A 19,224-nucleotide genomic window follows, 5' to 3' on the forward strand; every position below is an offset into this window, starting at 1 on the left:
CTCAAGCGTAGGGCGGAGATCGATGTAGCATAATATCCGGTAAGACTGAAGTCGAATCCACAGAGACGGTGATGTGTGCTGAATCAAAAACTCGGGTTAATACTATTTAAACTAGCTCTTGGGTAGCCACCCCTTGTCGATTGATTGAGATTAATTAAAACCTATAAATTGATTGTACTTTTCAAATAATTAAAAGGAGGTACAATCGTAGGGTTCATAGCACTTGCAACTAGTTTCGGACTTATCTGCTATGTTCGGTGTTCTTAAAAACATTTTATTGTAGAGAGAAAAAGCTACCCCAAAAGATGCGAACTTTTGTGGTCGTCGTTTACCCATGCACAGTGAAAAATGAGTTTTGAACCCCATTCCCTCGTTCACATGAGCTCCGACAATGCCCGGGTTTGTCTAACGAATGTTCTTTGTTAACCTAAAATTGTCTTTTGTTTAGTGTTTTAAAAACTGGAACAAAACATGTCTGACCTGGCCATGATGTACTAATCACCTCGCGACCCTACCTATACAACTACTCACTCATTATCAAGCAAAAATTAAAAGAAAGCTTAATTTAAAACATACTTCTATTACTTGGGATAGAAAATAAGCAAAATATCTAAATTAAATAAGAACCAACAAACAACTTTGATAAAAAACGAAAATCAATGCGAGTTATTGAAATGCGAGTAATTGAACAAAATTTTAAATAACTGGAAGAGAAAAAAACTCGGAAGAAAACTAACAATATTCGAAACAAAAGAATCGTCCTGATCATTACAGCCCCGTTCTTCGTCTTCTGTGTCGAACCGTGATCGGCTGTCCAGTTCTTCGTGTATGGTCGCAGCCCCTTTTATTTCAACTGTTCTTTCGTCAAAATATTCTATCGAGCAGCACCACGGCCACCGCATGTATTTTGCGGTGACCGTTCATCACATGTCTATTGGGATCCACTCCAGACCTTAAAAAAATAAAAATAAAAATATATATATTTTAAAATAATATTTCATGGACCCTATAAAAAATCAGCTCCAACGAATATCGGTAAATATGTTTTTTGAATTTGTAGCAGTTTCGTCCTTACGAATTTCGAAAAACATACCTATCGATATCTATTGGAGCTGATTTTTCACAAGTCCCATGAAATATTATTTTAAAATTTATGAATATTTTTCTGTATATTCTTAGAGCTCACAATAAGCGCACAGTGGACGGTCACCATATTTTTATGCGATGTATCTAGACTTTCTGTATTCTATTCCCCCGAAACCCTTTTTCCTGCTTTTATAATAGTGCCTGTACCTCATGGGCCCACCAAGTAAAGAAACTGCCAGTTCAATTTCTTCTTTCACGTTTTAGACCAAGCCCAGTTAAGTCATAACCAAAAATTAGTTGCAAATCAATCACTGAAGTCATATGTAGGCAACATGTGCTTGTGCCCATATGACTTGTCTTTGCTTATCACCTCATTAAATCTCGTGCTCTTCAATTCCGGACTAGCGTTGCACCAATTAAATTTCAGCGGCGGAAGTAACAAACACCGTTTAATATTTTCATTTTGCATATTCTTTTATCAAATTCTCTAAATACCTACAACACAAAAATTAAGCAATAAACTATGATAAATAATATAAATAGACTTAACAAAGATAAATTAGGTGGCGCTAATGTGAATATTTGCGCACCTATCACACACTCCGAACTTACACTTTGTTGGTCCCGAGCAAAGAAAACAAAATGCAACTAAGGAAAACTAATTAAAATTGATAAATTTTTTAAACCTCCAGGCAGCCCCAGTAGGATGAGTAAAGTCTCATGAAAGTTTTCAACAGTGATCACCTACAAAACACCGTGAATTCTTTTCACATGAAACCCGAAAACCTATAAGATAGCTCAATGATATCTCAAGTAAAGAATATAAAGTCATCACAATGAGATAACAGGTATAAGCAGTTCTAGATAATCTCTAGTCATAAAAATGAGTCACGGCACCTATACTCAGCTTGTGTGAATATGGGCTTCAGTCACAAGTGTAAAATAACTAAACGTTCTCTCCGGACCAAGTTTTAACTTGCAAATCTTACCGTGTCATGCACTCAACAAATGAAATCACTCTAAACAAGGTGCATATTACTCTCAATTTGTACGGGGGGAAATTATGTAAATGAAATTAAAGTATCCTACACAAGTTGACACGAAAAGAAAGCTTTATATAGTGGACACACGATCTCATGAACGAAATGCCAAGTATTGAAAACTCTCTTCATCCACCAATTCACAGCTCATTGCCCCAAGGATCAAATAGAACTTCAATTCCGGTTATAACGTCAGGTAAGGGAAAATATTTAAGGACTAGGTAAAATATTCAAGTGTCCGAGAATGGTTCACAACAATTCACCTAGGGTAGATATAATAATGCATGCCTTTTTTTTTCTTTTTCTCTTTTCAACTTCGCCACATCTCTCTTTCCTACATTTCTTTCCCATATTTAGAATTAGTATTTTTCCTTTCCTTAATAATTTGGTATCTTCTCTTTTTGTTTTTTTTTCCTCTTCTTTTTTCTTTTTTTGTTTTTGACTTTTTTTTCCTTTAATAGAAACGATCACCCATCAATCAAGCATAATTCTCCACTCCATTCATTCCCCCTATTTTTTCCTCAAAAATTCACATTCAAATCATTACCTAACCCTTCTCAAGACACAATATAGATGGTGAAACTCAACAAGAGAATGGTTATTATGTAAGAGGCTCAAATAGGCTTACAATGGATAAATGTATGAAAGGAAGAAACGAACCGACTCAAAATAGCAAAGATGACCTACAATCCTTTCCAAGGGGCAATACAACCATACACTTTCCAAACCCAAGAGATAAGTAGACAATTTAAAACATTCTCAATATGCACTTGACAAAAAAAAATAATGAGATCAACAACAAATTTGATCTTTCGTGACAAACAAGAATTCATTTGACACCACTCCAAGAAAAGGTAGGCTCTAAACTCACATGGATATAAGTCTCCACTAATTAAGCCATTGAAAACGTTCAAGTCATAACTCACAAGCACCCAAAGCCCAATTAAGTGTGAAGTGCAAAGGTGTTAGAAATAAATGTCATGACCAATTCTTCGCAACAAGCTAGCAAAAAGAACTACTATACCACTACAATATCAAAACAATGACTATCACATCTCAAACTCAATCAACCCAGAACCAATCTCAATAGCCTTGAAGTCTCATGCAAAAAAAAAAAGTATTCCACCATTTTTTTTTTCAAAATTTTTTCCTCTTTTTTTTTTTTGAATCTAACAAAATAGAGAATAAAGTGATCCCTCCCCCCAACTTAAACTATTCAACGTCCGTATTGAAAGCATGAAAAATAAAGACAAGACAAAAACGTAAAAGAGATGAGAGATATTACCTCGAAAAGAAGGGGCTAAGCAGAGTAAACTATAGATAGAGGGAGACCCACCAACTTAGATCGAACAACCTGCAAAATGTTAGCCTCCAAGACAGCAAAAAAAAAAAAACTAAAAGAAATAAACAAGGTAAGAAATAAAATGAAAGACAAAAAACCATCCACTTTCTTCAAGCGAAAGATACGGGTACTATTTTTCTCCCCATTTCGCAAGCAAGAAACGGGTGGCTATACCAGACCATCAAAAAAAAAGTTTATGTACAAGCAGCCAGACGCGGGTATCGAACATTTATCATGCCAACGAGAGTTAAGACAATGAACATAGCACTCTATTTTACACCTTTTATCAAGAATTGAACTTGGTCATGCCACAAGTTAAGATACTTCGAGTAGCGCATTTGCCGAATTCGTTTTAGACATTTAAGTTCCAGCAAGTGTACAACCCAAACTACATCAATTTTCAAATTGTTGACAAAATTCACAAGATAGGGATGATAAACTAAATTAAATTCATCAACACCAAGAAAATCAATTAGTTCCACATTTAAAAACTCTTGTGAAAGTGAAGACTCAGTATGAGGGGTAACACCAACTAGAGCCGAAAGTATTTGATTATTCAGTGTAACTTTGGGCAATGACTCCTCAAAAGGCATATAGCCTTCACTGATGACAAGTGGTTCTATTTCCTTTTTTTCCCTCGAATCAGAATTGGTATCCTCAGAACTTTCAGTCAACTCACAAAATTGGATCTTTTGGGCTAATTCATCTAGGTAATCCCAAGCCTCTTCAGCATTTTTATTCAGGAATTCGTCAATGGACCTAAAATCCACTTGGCATGTCTTAGGATTTAAACCATGACAAAAGGTAGCCAGAAGACAAGTTCACAATTAAAACTGACTAAGAAAATACGGAATTTTTAATTCGCTCACAACACTGACTCATCATTTTGTTGATAGAAATGTGATAGTTTTTGTAAAAGCATATGAGTGCGTGAAAGTTTTTAAAAAAATTGTATTACAATCTCACTTCATGTCGATCTTGGATTCAAAAAATTAAACCAATCTTGAGCACTACCACGCAAAGATGCTGGAAATACATGTAAAATAGCCACTTCATCGTTAGCATTAGCAAAAGCTTTATCAAGGTTAGCAATATGCGAAAAAGGATTTTCTTAGGTCAAACAATAAAATATAGAAAGTGACACTGAACAATTAAATTGTTTTGCATAACTTTCATAGCATCTTGCAAAATGGGCCATTTTTTTTCTTTTCAACAATAAAAAGAAAAAAAAGCAGGCTAGAAGTAATTGTTTTCCTACGATAGAGGATTGCCTACCTCTAGTTATGATGACTCAAAAAAAAATTAAAAAGAAAATAAATAAAAATAAATACCCGAATTCTAACACACGTTACCGTCCCCGGCAACGGCGCCAAAAATACTTGACAATTTTCTAGTCCTAAATTAATGGGTTGCCCCAAGCGTAGGGCGGAGACCGACATAGTACAATATCCGGTAAGACTGGAATCGAATCCACAGAGATGGTAATGTTTGCTAACTCAAAAACTCGGGTTAATACCATTTAAACTAGCACTTAGGTAGCCATCATTTGTTGATTGATTGAGATTAATTAAAACCTATAAATTGATTGTACTTGTTAGATAATTATAAAATGAGGTATGGTCGTAGGGTTCATAGAACTCACAACCAATTCCGGACTTATCTGCTTTGTTCTGTGTTCTTAAAAACATTTGATTTTAGAGAGAAAAAGCTACCCCGAAAGATGTGAACATTTGTGGTCGCCGTTTACCCATGCACACTTGAGAATGAGTTTTAGACCTCCATTCCTCCGTTCACATGGCTCCGACAATGTCTGGGTTCGTCTAACGAATGTTTTTTGTTAACCCAAAATTGTCTTTTCTTTATTGTTTGAAAAATAGGACGAGAATGTGTCCGACCTGACCACAATGTGTTAATCACCTCACGACCTTATCTATACAACTACTCACTCATTATCAAGCAAAAATTGAAAGAAACCCTAATTTGCAACATCTTCTATTACTCGGGATAGAAAATAAACAAAAGATTTAAGTTAAACAAGAACCAACGAACAACTTTAATAAAGAACAAAAATCAATACAAATTATCGGAATGCGAATAATTGAACAAAATTTTATATAACTGGAAGGGAAAAATACTCGAAAGAAAACTAACAATATTCAAAACAAAAGAATCGTCCTGATCATGACAGCCCCGTTCTTCATCTTCTGCGTTGAACAGTGATCGGCTGTCCACTTCTTCGTGTTTGGCCAAAGTCCCCTTTTAGTGCCCATACCTCATGAGCCCACCTAGTAAAGAAACTGTCAATTCAATTTCTTCTTTCACGTTTTAGTCGGACGCGGGGGCTCTGCTGCTCAGGGGTGGGCAGCAGCCCCTGCCCACACTCACACACACTCACACACGGCACCGTTTCGTTAAAGAAAAAAAAAAAAACTATTCCGCTTGCAATCCTAAGGAGCAGAAACGTGATTATGAGAGCCTTAGAGTTAAAATTTAATTATGTCTCTTTAGAATAATACGATCAGAATAATAAGATCTTCACGTCAATTCAAACGGATTGAAAATTGGAGCACTTAATTTTTTAATCATATTTTTTAATATATAAACGGTCTAAAAAATTAAGTGTGCCACTTTTTAATTCGTTTGAACAAGTACGAATATCTTATTATTCTAATCATATTATTTTAAAGAGATATAATTAATTTTTGTCTCTAGGACTCTCGTAATTAAGTATCTGCTCTTTATTTAGGATCCTGTAGATCAGAAACGTGATTATGAGAGTTCTATAGACAAAAGTTAATTATATCTCTTTAAAATAATGTGATTAGAATAATAAGATATTCGTACTTGTTCAAACGAATTAAAAAGTGGCACACTTAATTTTTTAGACCGTTTATATATTAAAAAATATGATTAAAAAATTAAATGCTCCAATTTTCAATCCGTTTGAATTGACGTGAAGATCTTATTATTCTGATCATATTATTCTAAAGAGACATAATTAAATTTTAACTCTAAGGCTCTCATAATCACGTTTCTGCTCCTTAGGATTGCAAGCGGAAGAATTTTTTTTTTTTCTTTAACGAAACGGTGCCGTGTGTGAGTGTGTGTGAGTGTGGGCAGGGGCTGCTGCCCACCCCTGGGCAGCAGAGCCCCCGCGTCCGTTTTAGTCCAAGCCCAATTAAGTCATAACCTAATTAAATTAGTTGGAAATCCATCGCTGAAGTCATATGCTGGCAACATGTGCTTGTGATTGTGACCCTTTGACTGGTCTTTGTTTATTGCCTCATCAAATCTCGTACTCTTTAATTTCGGACTAATTTTGCACCAATTAAATTTCAGTGGCCAAACTATTAAACACCATTTAATATTTTCATTTTGTATATTATTTTATCAAATCCTCCAAATACCTTCAACACAAAAATTAAGTATTAATTAAACGCCGATTAACAATATAAATAGACTTAACAAATATAAATTAAAGGGCGCTAATGTGAACATTTATGCGCCTATCAGTTTTGTAAGAAAATTGCAAGAAAAAGATATATTTACTAGCTTACCCTTATACATATATCATAGACACTATAGAAAAGAAAACTAGTTATGAACATAATGGAAACTGTCAAAATGTGACAACTTTCACAGGATTTTTTTTTTTTTTAGCAAGAAAGTGGAAGCTATGTAATAATGATTTAATGTGTTGTACAAGAAAATTCACTTTCTTATATTTTTTTTGTATTTTTATGCTAATCAAACACTAAAAAAATGTCATTTTTTTCTCTTTCCTACATTTTCTTCACTTTCACACTATTCAAACGGACTCTAAGATTTCTTAAAAAATAATTACTCCTACTCATTTGTAATTTTCAAGTTTAAGAATAATGGACTTAATTTTTTGAGCAATCTAATCTTGTTTGGTAGATGCCGATGAGATCTTTTAAACGATGCAAAAAAAAATCAAAAAATTATTTTTTTAAATACATTATTTTTAAGTTTAAAAATTACAAACAAGTACTTAATATTTTTAAAAGGCTACTCTAGCTAATTAAATAGACAGAGATATTTTATAAGACTTTGACTTCTATAACGTGAAAGTAAATTCACTTTGTGGAGATGGCAGCCTTTGACATTCAGTGCTTGTGAGAAAATAGTGTCTAGGACTCTAGAGAGTGGTCGAGAGGCGTGTATATAGCATGATCTTTTTTGTATTTTTTGAGTAAGACGAAGTCACATGTAAAAGAATGTCTTTTAAGTCCTCCAGATGCAGCTACATATAGTTCAAGGTTCATGAACAGCTCTCCAGGGCTCTAGCCATCTAAAAAATGTTGTTCACCATCGTTTCCTTCCTCCTCTTTCTTCCTTCACTAACAAGTTCTTCAGAGGCCCAGACCTGGATCAAAGCAGGTTACTGGTTTTCCGGTGGCCAATCCCCAGTTCCCGATATAGACTCAACTCTGTTCACTTACTTGACATTTGCTTTTGCATATATCAACAATTCAACTTATGAGCTCTGGATCGCACCCTATGATGAACCTTATATGTCCACCTTCACCAACATCGTTCGGCTAAAAAACCCATCAATCACAACACTTCTGTCCATTTGGGCAGGAGATTCAGACTTCTTAACCTTCTTTTCAATGGCTACCCAACCCTCTCACAGAACTTCTTTCATTGAATCATCATTACAGAGAGCTAGGCTTTATGGGTTTCACGGCCTGGATCTTTGTTGCGTCAAACCGGACACAAACACCACCAAGATGGAAAACATGGGAATTCTCTTTGACGATTGGAGAACTGCGATAGATAGGGAATCGAAGAATTCCACCCGATCACCGCTCCTTTTAACACTGGCCGGTCATTATTTGCCTTCAAAAAACACCGCAAGTTATCCTATGGAGTCGATTCGAAGGAACTTCGATTGGGTACTCATCGTATCGTATTTCTATCACTTGCCTACCATGGAAAACTTCACAGGCGCTCATTCTGCTTTGTATGACCTCTCAAGCAATATAAGTACGGATTATGGAATTAAGGAATGGATAAGTAGAGGATTACCAGCTAAAAAGATAGTTTTTGGGTTACCATACCATGGGTACGCCTGGACACTTTTGGACCCCTCGGCCAATGAGATTGGATCACCTGCAACAGGTCCCGCCGTTACATAAGAAGGGTTGATTTTCTACAAGTTCATCAAGTCATATATGGGATGTGATGGAGAAAAAGTAGGGTATAACTCCACTTATGTCACAAATTACTGCATTAATGGTTCGGTTTGGATCGGTTATGATGATGTGGAGGCCATCAGAACTAAGGTTTCCTACGCAAGGGAGAAAGGGCTTCTGGGTTACAAAGTATGGCATGTCTCCAATGATGACAATTGGGTGCTTTCCAAGGCAGGTAAAACTTTAAAACAACATCATGTAGCCGATCCTAAATGATTGGGGCTCAAAGTTCGATTTTGTTTTGTTTGGTTTATCATACTGCAATAAAGGATGAATTTACTTAAAGATATGGAATCAACCATCTCTATGATCAACTTGCCATATGAATGTTTATCAGTGACCGTTGAATCCGCCCAAGAGCCAATCCATTTATTTTTTGGTAATCGAGGCAGGAATTACATTAAGAAAATCCTGCTTACAATCCGTAAATAAGCCTAGGAAGAACCCACTAGGTGCTAGTCACCACCCCTAGCCAACAAGAATTACCATGCCAAACTCACACAGCACCTCCATTCCCCTTGCTAGCAGTTGTTGGGGTAGGAATTAGTCCGAGTTGTGCGCAAGCTAGCCCGGTACACCTTGCATTACAATAAAGAAAAGGCAGAAAACAAAACAAAACAGTAGAAGCAGGTCACTGCTAACAAAACACCTACAGTCTAACGTGACCCAGAGCTGAATGTTGTTCACAATTTGAAATTTTGTTGAATTGACTTGAGTATTATGCGCGCAGCTTCTTATTCAAAACTACACCCGGTCCCTAGAGATTGGTGTTCATCTCCGGGTGTGCATCTGCCACTACCAGACACCTTGAGTTATCAAAAAACTAAACGAAACAAAAAAACTAGAACTAGGGAACACAATTGTTGCCACGAGGATTCTCCCCTAAAGCCTTTTAAGTATTGTTGAAACTAATTTGGGCAATATATGATCATTTTTTTTTTTTTACATTGGAAGGGATAGGGGTGTTCTGTTTCTCTTGTCTACTGCTATAGTGTCTGGTCACATTTCTCTCTAATGTACAATTTCATAGCACAAGAAGATGAGAAAGATATGTTCAAAAAAAAAGATGAGAAAGATCCTAGAAACAAGAGACATCTGTTGCTAGTAATCTTGCTTCCAACCGCAGCCACATTTACCATTGTACTAGTTTCTGCGACGTGGTATCTGCGCAAGAGAGCACACATAAACAAAGGTAAATTCCTTCCAGTTGTGAAAATTTTGTTCCTAAATCATTTCCCTTCGCCCTTTTAACATCTTTCTTCGAATTTCCACATGTTCTTTTTATTGGTTACAGGAAGGATGGAAGCCAAAAAAGAATCGCAATCTTTATTCAGAACAACTATGGCATCTCCAGGAAAGGCAAATGCTCCTAATTTGCTAGTATTTAGTCTCACTGACCTTGTAGAAGCCACCAACAATTTTTCATTTGAAAATAAGCTCGGAGAGGGTGGATACGGACCTGTTTACAAGGTAAAATTATGGGAAAATTTCCGTAGTCGTCCCTTTAGTTTTATGGTTGTCTTAATTTCGTCCATTTAGTTTCAATTTTCTCAATTTCATCCCTGTAGTTTGTCATCCCTGTAGTTTGTTTAACGTTCCAAATTGGTAAAATTGTTAACACCGTTAGTTTCATTAATGGAAAAAATATGATTAAAAAATTAAGTGCTCCAATTTTCAATCCGGTTGAACCGGTACGAAGATCTTATTTTCTGATCATTTTATCTTAAATAGTCATAATAGATTTTTGGCTCTAAGGCCTTTCAATAAGCACCCTAAGAGAGCCCTGAAACTAAATAAAGAGTCTTTAGGTGCTCGTTAAAAGGCCTTAGAGCCAAAAATTCATTACGACGATCTAGGATAAAATGATCAAAAAAATAAGATCTTCACACCGGCCAGTTCAACCGGATTGAAAATTGGAGCACTTAATTTTTGTAATCATATTTTTTCCGTTAGCTTCATTAACGGTGTTAACAATTTTATCAATTTGGAACGTAAAACAAACTAGAGGGACGAAATTGAGACAATTAAAACTAGAGGGACGAAATTGAGACAACCGTAAAACTAGAGGGACGACTACGAAAATTTGCCCTAAATTTATTCGTCTTCGAATAAATCGAGAAAACAAAACTAAATAACTGGTTGTTTTGCCTTTAGGGTATTTTACGTAATGGACAAGAAATAGCAGTAAAGAGACTCTCAAGCACTTCTACACAAGGATTTGAAGAGTTCAAGAATGAAGTCATGCTTACTGCTAAACTGCAGCACGTAAATCTTGTAAGAGTTTTAGGATTTTGCACCGAAAAAGAAGAAAAAATATTGATCTACGAATACATGCCGAACAAAAGCCTGGATCATTTTGTCTATGGTTAGCAATCTTTAATGCCTCTAAAATAATCGTGAACCATAATTGAGTATGGTTTTAACATGAGGTGTCACCTATGTTTTAACTATCCAAATCTCTTTCGTGTAGATCCAATGAGGGGATCACTTTTAGATTGGAAAAAACGAGTTCAAATCATTGAAGGGGTTACTCAGGGGCTCTTGTACCTACAAGAGTACTCAAGATTGACAATAATTCATAGGGATTTGAAAGCGAGCAATATTTTGTTAGACAACGAGATGAAGCCCAAGATCGCAGACTTTGGCATGGCTAGAATTTTTCAGAGAGATGAATTCGAAGCTAACACTGACCGGATTGTTGGAACATTGTAAGTTGCATATTTGTTACAATACACACTACCTAATGTGCTCTAGTCTCAAATAGTACTCGTCTAGTTATATCTTTTTGTTCACTTATGCAATATTGCAGTGGTTATGTACCTCCCGAATATGTAAGACGTGGCACATACTCCACTAAATCAGATGTTTATAGCTTCGGAGTTCTTCTTTTACAAATCATTAGCGGAAAGCGGAATAATTGTTTACATGGCCTTCATGAAGACTTAAACTTCCTAGAATATGTAAGTAATTCTGAAAACTATGACATGGATATTGCGAATTTATTTCCTTCCAGTGAACTCTAAAGATGGACTACCTTAAAATACTTCAGGCATATGATTTGTGGAAGTGTGGGAAAGGCTTTAAGTTCATGGATCCATCGCTCAACGATACCTATTCATCATGCAAATTGATGAGATGCATGCAAGTAGCTTTGCTATGTGTCCAAGAAAATCCAGCTGATAGACCTTCCATGTTGGAACTCTCGTCGATGCTGAAAAATGAAACTGCCGCGATGAACACTCCCAAAAGACTTGCTTTTTCTTCAAGAAGAGATGAAGATGAAGTTCAAGAGTGTACAATATCTCAACAAGAAATTTGGTCAGTTGGTGATGTATCCTTTACCCAAACAGTAGCACGATGAAGGTTTATTCACCTCCTTTTTCCGCATGACTAGAGTAGCCCCCGTATCAGTATATTTGTTCCGTTAAGATTTTGCTTTTGCTGGGACATCTTTGTGAAATTTGAATAAATATGATTACTCATGTTCCCCTGTACATATCGTCTGAAATAGAACTCGTGTTGCTTCAATTTCCTTTCAAGTTGCATTTTCCCAAAAGCAGGTTGCATAATTAATAAACACCATGCCTACAGAAAATAAGAGAAAAACTCAGTGCTCGAGCTGCTACATATAGTTCATCAAAGTTTCAAGAACACATGAGCTAGCCACTTGCAATGATTCTTTGACTGGTACAGTAATCTAAGGATCTGCGATTAAAATGGTCGAAAGTCCTCACCGTATTCATGGCCATTCATTAATCGAAAACCAACTTTGACAGTTGGATTTGGAAGGCTAAATTCAATTTCTTTTTCTTTTTTCAGATCACGAAAAAAAAATTTGAGGGCTCAGTTAATCTCATAATAGCCTTTTGCTGGGCACTTACTGAAGTACTTGAATGAGCTCTAATGGTTGACCTCTCTTGGAACAAGCTTGCAGGGGGAATATTCCCTCAAGCAACTGATGAATAATCTTAAGCATAATCAATTGATGGAACGAATACCTTGGGGAGAAAGTTTCACATCTTTTCAAATGATTCCTACATTGTTAACTTTGCATTATGTGGACCTCCATTATCATCTAGATGCAAAAACCCTACGGTTCTCCATCCACCGCGATTGATGTTCTTACAAGAGAATTCATTACTTCCAAGGGTTCGGCCTCGTAGTTAAGGTCTGGGCTCTAGGAGTTTGCTCCTTTTTAGGTTTTATGTCTTTACTCGGCCTCCTTAGTTGATGGCCCTTGAGATTAGTCGATGTGCGTGGAAGCTAACTATGGCACGAAAAAGTCTATAATGCACACCCTTTAAAATTGTACTCCCTCCGTCCCAAAATGGATGACAATTTTTGAAACTCGTGTCATTTTTCATCGCTTATATCTTTCAATCTATAATATTTTTCATGAGTTTGAAAACTTTGTGTAATAGAACTAATCAAGAACTATCAAACAAGATCCATATTGCATATATTTTGAGATCCATATTGAAGATATAAGTAATTGAAATTGGCACAGATATCAAAAATTGACATCCAATTTGGGACGGAGGGAGTATATCATTATGCACCTATTAATTATGGTTCATTCATATTTTTTTGAATCGGCGTTCATTCATATTCATAATACCTTGATGTGTTTCGTAACTTTTGCTTTAAAACTTGTAACCTTTTAGCAATAGGATTCGTAACATGTTCACTATGATTCATAACATCTTTATGCATCTCGTAACTTTTTTACTAAAAAATCGTAATTTTCTGCAATAGAATTCGTAATGTTTAGGATTCATAATATTTTCGGTAGATGGCATTTTGGCGTTTCTCATAACTTTTATACTGAAAGCTTTGTCTCAAAAAAATAATTGGATTCTATCAAATAATTCCATATTATATTTAAAAAGTATCATAAGCTTAAAAACATATAGTCAATTTTTTGAGAGGATAAAAATAATGAAACTGTCACTCATTAGGAGGGAGAAATTTTTATTAGGTTCTTGGGGCAATTTATTGATGTTTAAGGCGTCAAATGTTTATTATACTAACAAAATTTCTTGGTATTGTAACGATATTTTCCAAACCCCACATACCACAACCGAGGTTAAGTTCTCTCTACCCGAGGTGCCGGTTGTGGGCCTCACCAGACCATTTTTTTTTTTTTGTTAAATTCTTAACCGTTCATTTTGTAGTGCTCGCAAATTAGTACATCTATGTACAAAATCAGCTTTATCCGATATCGATAGATATATCAAACATTAATACATAATGGATGTTCATAAATTTTAAAGAAACAATCCATCACCGTTCATTTTACGAACCAAAATTTGATTTTTAATATACCTATTGATATCTGATAACTTTTTGCGTGAATATACTATTCTGTGAGTAATATGCTTGACCGATTCCTTATTCGTAAATTAATGGGTTGCCCCAAGCGTAGGGCGGAGACCGACGTAGCACAATATCCGGTAAGTCCGGAGTCGAATCCACAGAGACGGTGATGTGTGCTGACTAAAAATTCGGGTTGTTATAATTTAAATGGGCTCTTAGGTAGCCACCTTTTGTCGTTTTGATTGAGAGATTAACTAAAACCTAGAAATTGATTGTACTTTTCAGAAAATTAAAAGGAAGGTACGGTCGTAAGATTCATAGCACTCGCAACCAGTCTGGATTAACCTGCTCCATTCAGTATTCTTAAAACATTCGATTTTAGTGAGGAAAAGACACCCCGAAAGATGCAAATCCTAATGGTCGCCGTTTACCCATGCGCAGCGGAGAATGAGTTTTGGACCCCCATTCTCCCGTTCACATGGACTCCGACAATGCCCGGATTCGTCTACGGAAAGTATTTTACCAATCTAAAATTATCGTTTTCATTATTTGAAAATAGGAGCAGTGCCCAAACTGGCCACGGTGTGCTAATCACCCCGCGACCCTACCCATACGACTACTCACTCATCATTAAGCAATAAACAAAAAAAACCCTAAATTGAAACATGTTTCTAATACTGCGAGATGAAAAACAAACAAGAAATATAAACTAATCAAATACGAGCGAATAACTTTTATTAAAAACAGAAATTAAAAAGAGTTACCGGCATGCGAGTAATTAAACAAAACTTAGAAACTAAACAATATTGATGGCAGTCGGCATCCCTTTCTTCGTTTCTGCGTTCGAAACTGTTCCACGGCAGCAGCAGCCTTTCTTTCCTTTTTTTCCCCGGGATCCGTCCTTTCACCGGTAGGTTAATTGTTTATATAGGGATTGAGAAATTAAATCACACAAAGGCCTTTTGGGCTTTATGAAATAACATATGAACCATTCAATTTTGAATTATTTTGCATTGAACCCAAACTTCTTTAAAATCCTCTTTTTATTCAAAATCTCGGACAACGGGCTCGAGCAACCTATAAACATAAAAAGCATATAATAAAAATCAGTTAACAAAAATAAAGGACTAATAAATGTAGATTGGAGGGCCAAAATATGTATATTTTAGCACTTAGAATTTTTGTTAACTGATTTTTGTTAACTGATTTTGGAGGGCCAAAATCAGTTAACAACCTAGAATTTTTGTTTAAAATGAAAGAACAAACACTCTAAACTACAATGCCAGATTTCCAAATAAATCACAAATAATCAAAACTACAGCCACGACAGAAACAGAAGAATTGCAGTATCACAAAGAATATGAGCCAACTTGAAGAATTTTGAAACGGCAGGTGGGCTACTTTAGTACCTTTACCTGACTTACTGAGAAGTGACTTTATTATGATTTAGATCCAGATAGATAGGCACTGTTGGATTGGGAGAAACGGTTTCATATCATCGAAGGCGTGACTCAAGGGCTTCTGTATCTTCAAGAATATTCTGTATTTTCGAGTATATTAGGGGGTGTACCATACACACCATGATTTTAAATTCTTGGATTTAAAAGTGAATAATCTGGACCACTCATTTGTTAAATCAATTAGTAAAATGAAAAAACGGCTTAGCAGGTAATAGGTTATTCTCTCTTCCTTGACTCTCTCTCCCTCTCCCTCTTTTGTATAATACTGTAAATTATATAACATAACCATAATTATTATTACAATACAAAAAATTGGCATTTTTTTACCACAATGTGTCGTACCAAAAGTACATTTAGAGTTGTGCATTCAATATACTTGATATAAAACCAATTTCTTTGTTGCAACTGAATGTACGGTTGACTTGCAACCGCGACACAATAATGACGATCAAAACTATTGATTTCATTATATTTGTTGATTAAATAATTCACGTAATTTTTTGGCTCGATAGGTTTTAGAAAGCCCTTTCATCGGCACCCGAATTCAATAGTAAAAGAATTTTTTGTCTAATTAAGAGTCTAATGATAAACGATCAACTTCATTTTTATATCTAGATACATTAAATTTTTTCAATTTTGCAGTTGTCAGATATCTAATTTTGGTGATAATGTTGAATATCGTATGACTTGATATTCTAACAATTATGATCGATCATTCTAAAAATATACTCGCTAACGACGTTTAGTTATAGTATGGTATTTTCCCGATTATAACTATCGTTAACTGAATATTCTGATTGAATTTTTTTATATGACACGTTGTGAGTATGAAAACGTTAATTTATGGTATTGTCATAACAAATTTGGTTATATTACTGAATTTATGGTTTGGCATTTTGTTGATTATAACTATCGTTAATTGAACATTCCGATTGAATTTTTTTTTATACGACACGTTGTGGGTATGAAAACGTTAATTTATGGTATTGTTATAACAAATTTGATTATATTACTGAATTTGTGGTATGGTATTTTGCTAATTATAACTATCATTAATTGAACATTTCGATTGAATCTTTTTATACGACACGCTGTGGGTATGAAAACGCCAATTTATAGTGTTGTCATTATAAATTTGGTTATATTACTGAATTTGTGATTTGGTATTTTGCTAATTATAAGTTTATAACTATCGTTAACTAAACATTCCAATTGAATTTTTTTTATATGACACGTTGTAGGTATGAAAACGTCAATTTATGGTGTTGTCATAACAAATTTGGTTATATTACTGAATTTGTCGTATTTTGGTCTTGTTACGGAATATTTTAATCAATTTCCTTTGTTATGACAGTTGTGGGCATGAAAATGCCAAATTATGGTATTGCCATAACAATTATGGTTTGTTATATAATTTGTAGTATTTAAATATGTTTTCTTTTGATGCGACACGTTGTGGTAAGAAAATGACAATGTTAGGTGTTGTCATAACAAATTTAGTTATTTTACTGAATTTGTGGTATTTTACACAAGTATTTTGTTTGGGTATAACAATTGTTGATTTTGGTACGACATATTTTGATTTTGTTGCGGAATATCATACATGTCAAATAATTTTTGGTACGACTCATTGTGGTAAGATAATGCCAATTTATGGTGTTGTCATAACATTTGTGGGTAGCATTATTTAATTTACGATATTGTACACATATATTTGGTTGGGGTACAAGTATTATGGTTTATGGTACGAATAATTATGGTTACATAATAACAATATTTTTTAACTATGGGTAACCTGCTAATAACCTGTTCAACAAGTAAATTTTAAAGTAGATGTCGTAACTAGCATAAAAAATATGCATTAGAAAATCAAAAATCGTCATAATGAAAATAAAAAATTGTCATAATTTAGACATACGGTATACCATGTGTACCATAGCTTTGTCCTTCTCTCTAATGCACAATTTCATAGCACAAGAAGATGAGAAAAATCCCGGGAACAAGAGACACTTCTTGTTAATCTTGCTTCCAACCATGGCTACAGTTACCCTTGTACTAGTTTATGCGACGTGGTATCTGCGTAAAAGAGCACGCAGAAACAAAGGTAAGTTCTTCCAACCGAGAAAACTTTGTGCATAAATCATTTCCCTTCACCCTTTTAACGTTCCACATATTTTTTTCATTGGTTACAGGACGGATGGGCGAAGGAATAGAATCTCAATCTTTCTTCAAAACTACTATGGCATCTGCTGGAAACGCAAATGCTCCTAATTTGCTAGTATTTAGACTCACTGACCTTATAGAACCTACCAATAATTTTTCATCTGAAAATAAGCTCGGAGAGGATGGATACAGACTTGTTTACAAGGTAAAACTATTCGTCTTCACATAAAGTGAGAAACAAAACTAAATACGCGGTGTCTATTTCACCTGCAGGGTGTATTACACAGTGGACAAGAAATAGCGGTAAAGAGACTTTCAAAGACTTCTACACAAGGATTTGAAGAGTTCAAGAACGAGGTGATGCTTACTGCTAAACTGCAGCATGTAAATCTTGTAAGAGTTCTTGAATTTTGCACCGAAAAAGAAGAACCGATGTTGATCTACGAATACATGCCGAACAAAAGCCTGGATCATTACCTCTATGGTTAGCAATCTTTAATGCTTCTAAAATAACGGTGACCAATAATTGAGTGTGGTTTTAACATGAGGTGTCACCTATGTTTTAACTATCCAAATCTATTTCGCGTAGATCCAATCAAGGGATCACTTTTAGATTGGGAAAAACGAATTCAAATCATTGAAGGGGTTACTCAGGGGCTCTTGTACCTCCAAGAGTACTCAAGATTGACAATAATTCGCAGGGATTTTGAAAGTGAGCAACATTTTGTTAGATAACGAGATGAAGCCCAAGATCACGGATTTTGGCATGACTAGAATTTTCCAGAAAGATGAATTCGAAGCTAACACTAGCCTGATTATTGGAACGTAGTAAGTGCCTTGTTTCTTACAATACACACTACCTAATGTGCTCTAGTCCAAATGTTACCCATCTAGTTTTCTCTTCTTCTTTTTTACTTACGCAATATTGCAGTGGTTATCTACCTCCCGAATATGTAAAACGGTGCATATACTCCACCAAATCAGATGTTTATAGCTTCGGAGTTCTTCTTTTAGAAATCATTAGCAGAAAGCAGAATAGTTATTTACATGGCCTTCATGAAGACTTAAATCTCCTAGAATATGTAAGTGATTCTGAAAACTGTGACATGGATATTGCGAATTGATTTTCTTCCAGTGAACTCTAAAGATGGACTACCTTCAAATACTTAAGGCATATGATTTGTGGAAGTGTGGCAAAGGCATGGAGTTCGTGGATCCATCGCTCGACGATACATATTCATCATGCAAATTGATGAGATGCATGGAAATAGCTTTGCTCTGTGTCCAAGAAAATCCAGCCAATAGACCCTCTATGTTGAAACTCTCGTCGATGCTGAAAAACGAAATTGCGGCCATGAACACTCCCAAAAGACCTGCTTTTTCTACAAGAAGAGATGAAAATGAAGTTCAAGAGTCTACAATATCTCAACAAGAAATTTGGTCAGTTGGTGATGTATCCTTTTCCCAAATAGTAGCACGATGAAGGTTTATTCTCCTCCTTTTACTCATGTCTAGAGTAGCCCTCGTAACGGTTCCTTTTTTCGTTATGATTTGCTTTTGCTGGGACACATGAGCTAGCCATCTGCAGTGATGTTTGC

At 35.3% G+C, this 19,224-nt stretch overlaps 1 pseudogene; it reads left to right on the top strand.

Moving 5' to 3' along the window:
- The first annotated feature begins 7,674 nt into the window (after window positions 1-7,674).
- Window positions 7,675-19,185, top strand: LOC131298502 (cysteine-rich receptor-like protein kinase 7; annotated as a pseudogene).
- Window positions 19,186-19,224: the final 39 nt, after the last annotated feature.

This window comes from Rhododendron vialii, chromosome 1a (genome assembly GCF_030253575.1).
Source record: "Rhododendron vialii isolate Sample 1 chromosome 1a, ASM3025357v1".
In the NCBI taxonomy this organism is placed as follows: domain Eukaryota; kingdom Viridiplantae; phylum Streptophyta; class Magnoliopsida; order Ericales; family Ericaceae; genus Rhododendron; species Rhododendron vialii.